The 10,803-nt window shown below is 43.3% G+C and overlaps 1 protein-coding gene across 1 annotated transcript in view; it reads right to left on the reverse strand.

Moving 5' to 3' along the window:
- Positions 1-10,596, reverse strand: part of tmem121ab (transmembrane protein 121Ab) — a 44,512-nt gene extending 33,916 nt beyond the window's left edge. Inside the window, exon 1 of the mRNA XM_035144180.2 lies at positions 10,162-10,596. The gene's annotated coding sequence lies outside the window, so the exon portion shown is untranslated. The remainder of the gene's footprint in view (positions 1-10,161) is intronic.
- Positions 10,597-10,803: the final 207 nt, after the last annotated feature.

Genomic DNA, 10,803 nt, shown 5'->3' on the forward strand with positions numbered 1-10,803 from the left:
AGAGTCAGACTCTGCCTGCTCGCAGGTTTAATGGTATGTACCTCGCGTTTTGCCAATTTTGACATTTTTTAATAAAGTAGATGATTAAGTGTTCCTTTGTGGGTTGAGAAAATCGTCCTACTCCTCAAATTTATAAAACATTTCAAAACCCATGTTAGTTTTTCCTGCCGCCCATATTTTCTTTTTGGTTTGTCTCAGTCTGGTCTATAGATTTCTGTGATCTGCATCACCAGCTTGTCCCGCCCATACCGCTGTCACCTAGCAACAGAGCTGCAGTTTGTTATGACGACAAAGTTTTAATTCCCCTTTGTTTTCTAACGTGTGTATCCTTAGCTATTAGGTTGAATTGTAGCGTGACACTTACATTTGAAAGTGACTTGCTGTCGCCATTATCTCTTTGAGAAACAGTTACTCACCGAAGAGCAATGAATCCTGGGACAGATTGGCCCGAGAAGGATCCCCCTGTTGGTTGTCACAGTATTGCACGACACACTTATATAAGCTCCAGCACTTCATTGCACGTCCAAAGACAGGACACGACTAAAATATTGTTTTTGTACTCAAAGTGTTGACAATGCATGACTCAGTGTTAGATAACAAACAGGTAAATCAATGATGTTCCTTCTTCGCATCTTATGTTCGTGATGTGTTGTGAGTCCATCTGCAGGTGCCGAATTTAAAAATAGTCCTTATCACACTGGTGTATGTCCAGATGTTCATTTTCTGATAAATCTGGATTTAATTAGTTATCTGATGTTATAAAAACTGAAAGTGGAAACGCATGATTGACAGCTGAGACAGACTCGCAAACCTCAATACCACTGCTTCATTCTCTGATCACTTCTGCACAGACTCTGGCTCTATATAAATTAAAGGTGCAAAATGGCGGCACCATAAGCGGAGTTTGCTTCATTTTTGTACAACGGGAGGAAGTGGAGCCGCGTTGTCCATCTATATATACAGTCTATAGTCTAAACCTATGTTTGGACCTGAACCGTCATCTGTATCTGATCCCATCGCAGACCCAGAGCCCTGAAATGAGCCCTAACAGATATCATATGGATGTGTGCCAATTCAGGCAATGATCTGGCACTTCTGGCCTTTTTTTGTGGCCCAAACAAAATGGATATGAGCCTGAAGTAGCAAATGTGGCCCAAATATCCAAATGGGTCTTTTTTGGCAATCATGCAGAGCTCCAGGCAACGTGTAATCTGCATAATATGGCCCAAACAGCACAAAACTAATTTGGGCCACCTCTGGCACCTTTGGTTGACATGTGGTATTGCTACAGCTTCCTTGTGGCCTAGATCTGGCAAACAGGAGTGGGCTGTGTGGGAAATGGGATGTCGGCCATATCTGGGACAAAACAATTTTGCTATGTGTGACTGATGAGTAATATTCTCATCTGTGCACATTCTAATCAGTCGCAGTGGGGTTTTATTTCTATTTCTTTTTCTGTTTCCTGGTTTCTGCCCTTTAAGCATTCAAACCATGACCTTAATGAAAATTAGATGTTTACAAACATTCTTTTTTAAATCTCAATTTTAATACTTAACGAGTCCTTGGAAGCATCTGCACTTGTTTTGTTTCTCTCTCACTCAGTTACTCCCGTATTACCTTTTAGTCTCTCACCTTCTCCATCTGTATCTTTCTCTGGCAGACTAACAGAACTCCGAAGCCACAAAAATGGAAAGTATCATAAAGCATTTCAGTGTGAAATGCTCAGTTGATTTGCCTCGCCTTCAGAGATGTTAAATGAAAAGCTGTTTACTGCACGGAGTGATTCACGGCCCTCCGAAACTGTTAAATGTCTGGTTCGTGCATTTGTTAGAGGGTAGGCAGCACCCTACCAGTGACAGCTAAGGCAAAACCGCTACAAGCACAGACACACACAAGTAGGCTCATCACACACGTGCATGCATATGGAAACATGCACACACACACACACACACACACGCAAATTACACCCAGCATCTGGACAGGTGCACATGCAGTAATGATACGGTAATGATGAAATGAGAGGCAAACACATGTACACAGGATCAAAACATGTGACTGTCTAATAGTATTATACATCAGAAACAGGAGCCCGACTGCGGTGCCCTTGTTATGCATGGAAGTGTGCCTACATGCGCGCAAACCCACACGCTGATATAGATTAATGCGGAGGCTTGTTGTACTGACAGTCCCGGCATTTAAGCCAGCCAGGTTACACTTGTTGTAAGCTGTTTTCCTTGTCTCCCGTCAACACGAAGCCATTGAGATCTCTGCAGGAAAACAGCTTTACGTTGCTACTTGAAATCATTATAAAAGAGACAATCTCCGGATGATACGGCATCTGAATGTTTATAGACACTTAAACCCTGTCGAGCCTCCAGCTACAGTGTCTTACAGCCTCGTTTCTGCTTCTGATTTGGTTTTGGCCGGAGCCGCTGCCAGTGCACCTCAAAGGACATATGTGCTGCTGCAGAGCAACAATAAAGTGCATGAATTAGATATGAGGTTGACACAGAGATGTAACGGATCTGTGCGCTGTTTGCCTTCACGCTGCATCACTTCACACTGTACTGAGCAAACGTGCGGGCAGGAAGGTAAATAGATCAACAAGTCTTTCATATCTGTTACAGTGAACGGTGATTTGTCAGTGCCATTCACCGGCCAATTCCACAAACGTCATTCTGCCTGTATGTGGAACACACGTCTCAACACATCAGACTGACGCAGACATTCACAGGTGTCATGGATGCTGATCTACGTCATGATATTCATAGAATCACCCTGTCTTTAGCAAATTGTCTTCAAATTAAATGCACAGTGTTCATTTGTTGCTATATATGATGCATAGCCAGCTGAATTACAGAGCTTTTACTTTGAAAAGTTGTGAACTTGGCTCATAAGATTGTGTTGTTTGTTTAACACACCTCTGCAATAGCCGATGTGAAATGTATGAAAAAATAACATTAGTTCAGTCAATCATTCAAACTTGTATATAACCCACACATGTGAATAATAAAAAACTATAGAAAAACATTGACTTTAAAATCTTTGCAGATAAACCAGGTGGGATTAACACAAACTTCACTCTGCACCATAAAAAGCTCTGCACACGAATAATAAAGAAGTAACAGTATATAGTGGAATGACAAGGAATAATTCTGAAGTAGCTCCGGAGCTTCAACACAGGCCAAACAAACAGGCAGCTTTAAATTCCTGATCTGTGACCGACCCCTGAGGTGGCCGAACCCATCACCATTGATGCTGAGGTTGTGTCCTGTGGATTTTTTCCCGGCTAATTTCCTCCCAGGTTGTTAGAAACCTTGGTGGAAAGCTGGCAGCAGCAGTGGTAGAAACCACACCCTCAACCCATAAAAATGTAATGAGGGGTCTTTCATTAAGCACATATCCCTCAATGCTTCATCTGGCTCAAGGAGAGAGCAACACTTCCTGGATGTTGTACAACCCTAAAACCAGAAAGATTCAGTATTTAACCAAGACGAAGACGTGGATCTGATAAAAATCAAATTTACAGACACTAAAACCAAACACTTTGCACAGTAAATGAAGTATAAAAGAAAATCCAAATTAAAACGTTTACTCACTTTATTTATTGTCCCTCAGTGGCCGGGACTTGGCCTGATTATGTCAGTTTTAGTAAGATCCACTGTGTAGCCCTATAGCCATAGTTTCAAAAATACTTGGTTTAAGATTAGCAAGAGATTGAGGTCATGGGTAAAATGAACCAATGTTAACTTGCGATGGCGACGTGGAGACGAGCTGCAGTCTCTGCTCTCAAAGTCAAACACTCTCTAAGCCCAAACATCCACTCTGACCCCCTCACTGCAGAGGTCTCGTCGTGGTAAACAGAAATATGCTCTCCCCAGAATGACAGGCTTTCCTTAACCATAAATACACTGGAGCTGCCGTGTTCAGAGAGCAAGTATTTAAAAAGACAAAAAATACTAATGTAAAACATCATCTACAGAACATCCGGTATTTTGCACGACAGGATGGATAGATAGCGTGTGTGTATGCTACATGCGTGTATGTTTGGGTTCAGTGGTTAGAACAGTGAGCTGCAGACATCAAGGCGTGCATCTGCAGAACTCCTCTCCGCGCCATCGTCCAGGCCACTCCACTTGAGCTGATTGATTTCCCATCAGTTCTGTATCCCTGATAACTGCATGCCTGGAGGGCTGCAATGGCTCCAATATTTCACTGCTATATACCCGCTCAGCTACGCTCTGTTTAGAGCACGGTTTTCTGTGTGTGTGTGTGTGTGTGTGTGGAGGGTGTGGATGGTAAATGAGAAGCTGTATGTGTCCACAGGGATGGGTCTGTCTATATCTTTCTGTGTGTGTGTGTGTGTGAACTTTCTATAGCTTTGGGGACCAATTTTGGTTCAAAACCCTTGTTGTGAGGACATGTTAGAGTTGTGATGACATTTTGACATTGTGAGAATGTTTTAGCTGGTCCTCACAACTTCAGATGGCAGTTTAAGGGTTTAGACTTGGTGTAAGGTTTAGATCAGGGTGAGATTAATCTCTAAACAGATTCTACAGGTGAATGTGTAGAGTCTGTGGGTGAAGAACAAGATTTTTTGGGGTCGGAAGTCTTCTGGTTTCTGTTTCTAGTTATGCCGATCCCGTTTGGACAGGCTTCAGTTGCCTGCAGGTAAACAGTTCCGTGCAGAGAGCAAAGGAGATAAAAAACTTTGACCTTAAGGGTTTTAAATGTATCTGCATCCCTAGAGCTGTTAATAGAGATTAGCCTAAATGTTGTCTAGACATACAACACATACAGAAAGTATTGCTGTTTGTGCTTTTGAGTGCAGAAACGTTTGACTTGTGTGATAACAGAGAAACTAGTCCGACAGTTTGGTGTCTATACTAGAAACCACAAATACTGTCCGTTGCCCCCAGTGGCTTCACAGACCATAGCCGATGGGCCCTGAATATGAGTGAGAGTAAGAGTTATGGTTAAGGTTAGGGTAAAGGGCTAAGGAATGCATTATGTCAAATGAGTGTCCTCACAACTATAGAGGAAATAAGTGTGTGTGTGTGTCTGTGTGTACTTGCAGCAGCCAGTGACACTGTGACATTTGTGTTAATGACGTGCCAAACATTTCTGCATGTATACTTTGCATTCTGCTCCCGCTCCACGTCTTGTTTTTCTTGTCAACAATCCTTCCACTGAAGCAAATTAGCTTCAGAGGGAAACAGAAAATACACAGAGTCAAAACAAAGACGAGGGAAGAGAGAAATCTTTAACCGCCGTGCAGATGATGCAGAATTTTACGACACCATCCCAAGCGACCCATCTCATTCAATCCTGCCAGTGATTCGTCAAAATCCACGTCGGCACATTTGTTTTCTCCTCCAGCAACACTCTCATATTTGAAGTCTGTGATTTATACGTGTCCAGTCACTGCGGCTCTGCCTTATGAGATTCTGAGCAAATTGCCAAATTACCAAACAGAGGGAATGTCGTTTAGGTCGGCTGTAATTTTTTTTAAACGCTGGATCTAATCATACAACAGTTCTGAGTGTGTTAAAGTGTGGAGCCGACAGGAAGATAAACTCTTTATCTTCCATTCAGGGCAGTTTGATTCTCTGTTGGAATAAGGGGAACTACTGAGCTCTAGCTCTGACCCGTCCAATTTCCCCTTATGCCAAAACCATTATGCCTTTTTTGCTCTGAATAACATTATCTAAGGGGTTGTTGCAGATAACACATTTCAAAAAGCTCGATAATTTAGAGTCCTGTTTTCTCTTAGCAAAACTGCAGGAATGTTTTACCACTGCCTTGAATATAAAATTACCTTAGTTCTTTTAGCCATGGCCTGGATAAAAGTTTGATGAACACATAAAAAAGCCCACGAATCTTCTGGCTCCCAGTGACAAACTGTTAATTTAATGTGTGAACACCACGTTGTTGCCCAATTTAGTGAAAACCTCTGGTGTAGGAGACGTTTTTGTCAAGACGGGTTGTTTTGATAAAAGTGCAGTTTTAATCCAGAGAGAGTCGAACGGTTCTTTAAAAACTCGTGGATATTCATCTCAGTTTTTGCTTTACGTTTGTGCTTCTTGCAGCATATACTCTGTTTCTGTGCGTGTTTGTGTGTGTGTGTGTGTGTGTGTGTATTCGTGGTGATTAGTGAGAGAGAGGCAAGCAAGCAAAGGGGGGCCAGCTTTTTTTTTCTCCAACTGCTGTGCTTACATTAGCATAGATCATGCAGCAATCCATAATACATGGCTCGTTAACAAGGTTGGTATTTTTGATCCATAATTAAGGAGTATATTTTCAAAGCGTGCACAGGGTTAAAAACATCCGATGGCTGCCGGTTGCTTCTTTCCCCCCCACACTCCCGGGCCACGTGTTTGTATAGTATGGTAGCTATTGATTCGCCGTGCCATTTGGCTATTGATTGGAGTGGACGCCATTATGTCCATGAGATTATAGCCCTTCGAAGCACAATGATTCTGAAGTGGAAAACCGGTGGCAGAGAACCGATGAGATGGGCTGAGTGCTCACTGCATCAGATGCAGCATCAGCTGTGTTTCAGCTAATGACAAAGAGCGGAGCGCGGCTACAGCACAGAGGCACACGGCTCAGTGTAGCATGGCACAACCTTGCCCAGAGTGGAGCAGAGCACAGCAAAGACGGGAGCACTCTCCTCTCTCTGGTTTTCTATCTGTGCCAAAGGAAGCATAGAAACACTGGGAGCGAATAATCACATCGACTATTCTGGACACACAAGCTTTTTTTTTTTACTGGTGCAACTCATTGTCGCGAAATATTCTGCTCGACAGCCAATGTCTCTCAGAGTGTCTTCAGTTGATCATTCAAATTGATCACAATTCACAGTGCGGCAGGGTGAAGGGAGGGGGGGGTTCAGAGGCCTGGGATGATTGGGTAGAGGGGGTGGGGGGGTGGTTGTGGCGTGATGAGGGTGAGTGGGCGTTCACGGCCGCCGCCGCCTGCTCTCCGGCTCACAGACCGGACCGTCATTTATTTATAGCAAATATTGAATTTAATTGAGACGCCGTACATGGGATTCTAGTCATGAGGGGAATATGATCCACTGTGCGACGTGCACGTAAAAGTGCACGGAAAGCAACTCGCTCTGCAATCTGTGAAATGCAAAAAAAAAAAGAAAAAGGAAATCATCAGCAGAAGCCATCAACCCGACTGTAACTGCTGACCCTAAGGCTGTGTACGGCACCATTTTCAGTCACCCTGCATAAGGACAGAGATCCACTCAAAGGTAACCATCTGTGAGCAAATGACTGTTAAACTGGTCTTTTATTGAAAGAGAAGAACAGAGAAACGCGTTAAAGTGCAGAGTCCTTCCTGACCTTCAACTCCGGGAGCTTCATTTCCTAACAAGACAAAGACAATTTAGAGACGTAGCAGACAATTGTGTGGCCCACCCTCTGTAGGGCGGCTATTCAAATTCAAATTCACGGTCTGTTTATTGGATAATAAATTGAGCATGAAAGATGAATTTGCATTTAGTTCATCATCCCCATGACATAGAGCAGCAATTTCTATACAGAAGCGCCCAGAGTTTAATAACCCAGAGGCAAAACTGGCATATCAATATGTGCTTCCTTTCTTTCAAGGACACTAGAGCGGGGCCCTATGGCAACATCTCCGCTATGATTCAGCCTTCTTGCTTCCTCCCACTAAATTCTCGTCACTCACGGCCTGAGCCGACATATCAGACACACTTAACGCCGAGCAGAGAGTTATCACACATTCAGTGTAATCAAAATCCTAATGAACATCATTAAAATCAAGGCTTGACAAACGGAGGCTTCACACAGTCAGAGTGAATGTGTGTGTGTTTGTCAAGAGCCATCACAGCCTGTTAGAGCGCCACAGGCAAAAAAAGCACGGGGGTCACCTCTTATTCAAAGCAGACCTGACAGGGGCATTTTTCATCCTTTACATTGTGAGAATTAATTTCTTCGTGCAAAAAAAAAAGCTGAAGCAGACAGTTCGTGTGAAGTGGAGGCTGGGTGGCCACATCAATTTCAAGCGGAAAAAAACAAAAGGTCACATGTTTAATCCCTGCAACAGCTAATGTACAGCTGGGATTACAAGGCTGTAAAATAAATAAAACAGAAGTAGATTACTGTTTTCATTACAGAGCAATATGCTGAATATTTTCTTGACTAAGATCAAGATTTGTATTAATTTACTTTCCCATAAGATAAAGACAAACAGAATATTCACAGTTGGTCCAATTTAAGTCCAATTTAAGCATTTGTGCTTGAAAAGTATCACAAACAATGGATGTTAAATAATAAAATAATAGATGCAGCTGATTATTAGTTTAATTATCAATCAGTATGTTGAAAATTATCTTGATTAACTGATTAAACTCAAGATTTGAAAAGAATCCAAAAACTCCATATATTAATTTTACTTCCCCATAAGATGACGATAAAATATTTAGAGAGATGTTGAAGAAGAACTATTGGACATTTTTCAAGCAGAAAAAAAGAAATAGTCGTAATTGATCATCTTTTATTCTCCCAATCGATTGAACAACTCATACACACAATCCTATTTCATTGAACAACTGTATTATCTAGTGAATCAAACATCTTGTTAGATTGTCGAGCACGTTTCATTTCTTTCGGCCTCCAAAGTTTTATAAAAGCTCTAATTCAACAAAATCAACTTTTGCTTTCACTTGCAGCAATGCAGCCGCCATGTTTCCTGAAGTAGCAAAGACTCCTGGTACATTGTCATGGGAACCAACATAAGACTATTTCTGAGGTCCAGGCTAAGTTAAGGGCTGAGAGGTGAATAGTGGCGAGGTCAACGTTTGGGTTAGGCCTGGATTTGTCATTGTTAAGGTCGGGGGGGTAAGGTTTTTGTTAGGCTGACCACAATGCATGGAAGTCAATGCAGTGTCCTAACAAGGTTATGTGTGTAAATCTCTGTGTATGTACTTGTACAGATATCTTTGTGAGGACCATTTTGGGGCTGGGCTTTAAATGACATTTTGTCCGGTCCTCACTCGCTGTTTAAATGTTCAGAGTTAGAAATAGGTTTAGGTTGGGTTAAGGTCTAATAAATAAATGATAATGGTAATTAACAACTATTGTTTAGGGTGAGGGGCTAAGGGAATGCATTATACAAATGAGTGTCCTCACCAAGATAGAAGCACGAGGTTGTGTGTGTGTATGTACAGGTAGAGATATCTTTGTGAGGACCATTTTTAGCCTGGACTTTCAGGAGTGAGAACATTTACACTCATCCTCACTTTTAATGGGCTGTGTGAGGGTTCAGACTTGTTTTCTGGGTTAGAGCCAGGTGTAGTTTAGGGTTAAGATGAGGGTTAAGCATTTAGCTGTGATGGTTAATGTTAGGGTGAGGGGCTGTAGGGAATTGCACCAATGAGTGTCCTCACCAAGATAGAAGCACGAGGTTTGTGAATGTGTGTGTTCCTGTGCTTATGCCTTTGTGAGGACCATTTTAAGCATAGACCCTACAGAGTGGGGACATTTTGACCGGTCCTCACTTCTTCAAACGGCTGTTTGAGGGATACTACTTGTTTTTAAAGGTTAGGGTTAGAATTGGGTTTAGGTTAGAGTAAAGGGCCGAAAGGGAATGTATTATGTCAATGAGTGTCCTCACTAAGATAGAAGTACAAACGTGTGTGTGTGTGTGCTTGACTGTGCGCAGACCGGAGGCACGAGCCGCTGCTGCCGGGGCACGCGCTGACTCTTCAGAACAGACAGCTGCTTTAAATAAAAACTGACACGAGCGGATAACGGAGGCTCTTCTTCTTCTGAACCTATGCGCAGCAGCGACGATGACACTCAGAATAACGTTTAGCCATTTCTCCAACCTCCTATCGCCACATCACACCACACGAATTCAGGGATCGAGGGCTAAAACACACCAGTCAAGAGAGTCTCAAACGGAACCAGCAGAAAGTGCCACAACTGATAAATCATCTCCAATCTTTAAACTTATTTATGAGGAAATTCACCCCATCAGCCCAGACTATTCCCATTTGTAACATCTGGCGTGTGCAGCAGCGTTGACACAAGTCAACATGTTACATGAGAGTCGTTATTTCTCTATCCAGCTGTTTTAGCTCTAACATGAAACACAGGAGAAGATCCGCAGTTCAACTCTCACCTCACGCCGGGGCTCGGTCGCTGTCCACGGTGCTGAAGACCCGTGCAGGCTCCGGATAATCCTCTGCTGCTGCTGCTGCTGCTGCTGCTGCTGCTGCTGCTGCTGCTGCCAGGAGCCGCTGAAAACCGCCGGGGCTCCAACAGCTGCTGCTGCTGCTGCCGTTAAGTTACGTTCCCATTCCAGCCGCGTGTCCGACACACCACCGACACACACGGAGCGAAAGGGAAAAATAACGGATCCGATATTCAGACGCGAACACGCAGGGGATGTGAGAAGTGAAGCCCGCTGGCTGAATGATGGAGCAGCTTTTTGGCAACTGTTACTGCTGAGAGGCTTCTCTCCTCCAGTTGCTTCTTCCTCTCTCTCTCTCTCTCTCTCTCTCTCTCTCTCTCCCTATTCTCCAGTTGCCTCTCTCTCTCTCTCTCCCTCTCCTCCAGTTGCTTCTTCCTCTCTCTCTCCTATTCTCCAGTTGCCTCTTTCTTCCTCTCTCTCTCTCTCTCTCTCTCTCTCCCTCTCCTCCAGTTGCTTCTTTCTCTCTCTGTCTCTCTCTCTCTCTCTCTCTCTCTCTCTCCCTCCCTCAATTCCCATTCAACAGTGAGGTTTATTGGCATGGCATTTGCATGTGTTGCCAAAGCACAAATG

The sequence above is a fragment of the Hippoglossus stenolepis genome, chromosome 20, assembly GCF_022539355.2.
Source record: "Hippoglossus stenolepis isolate QCI-W04-F060 chromosome 20, HSTE1.2, whole genome shotgun sequence".
NCBI lineage: Eukaryota > Metazoa > Chordata > Actinopteri > Pleuronectiformes > Pleuronectidae > Hippoglossus > Hippoglossus stenolepis.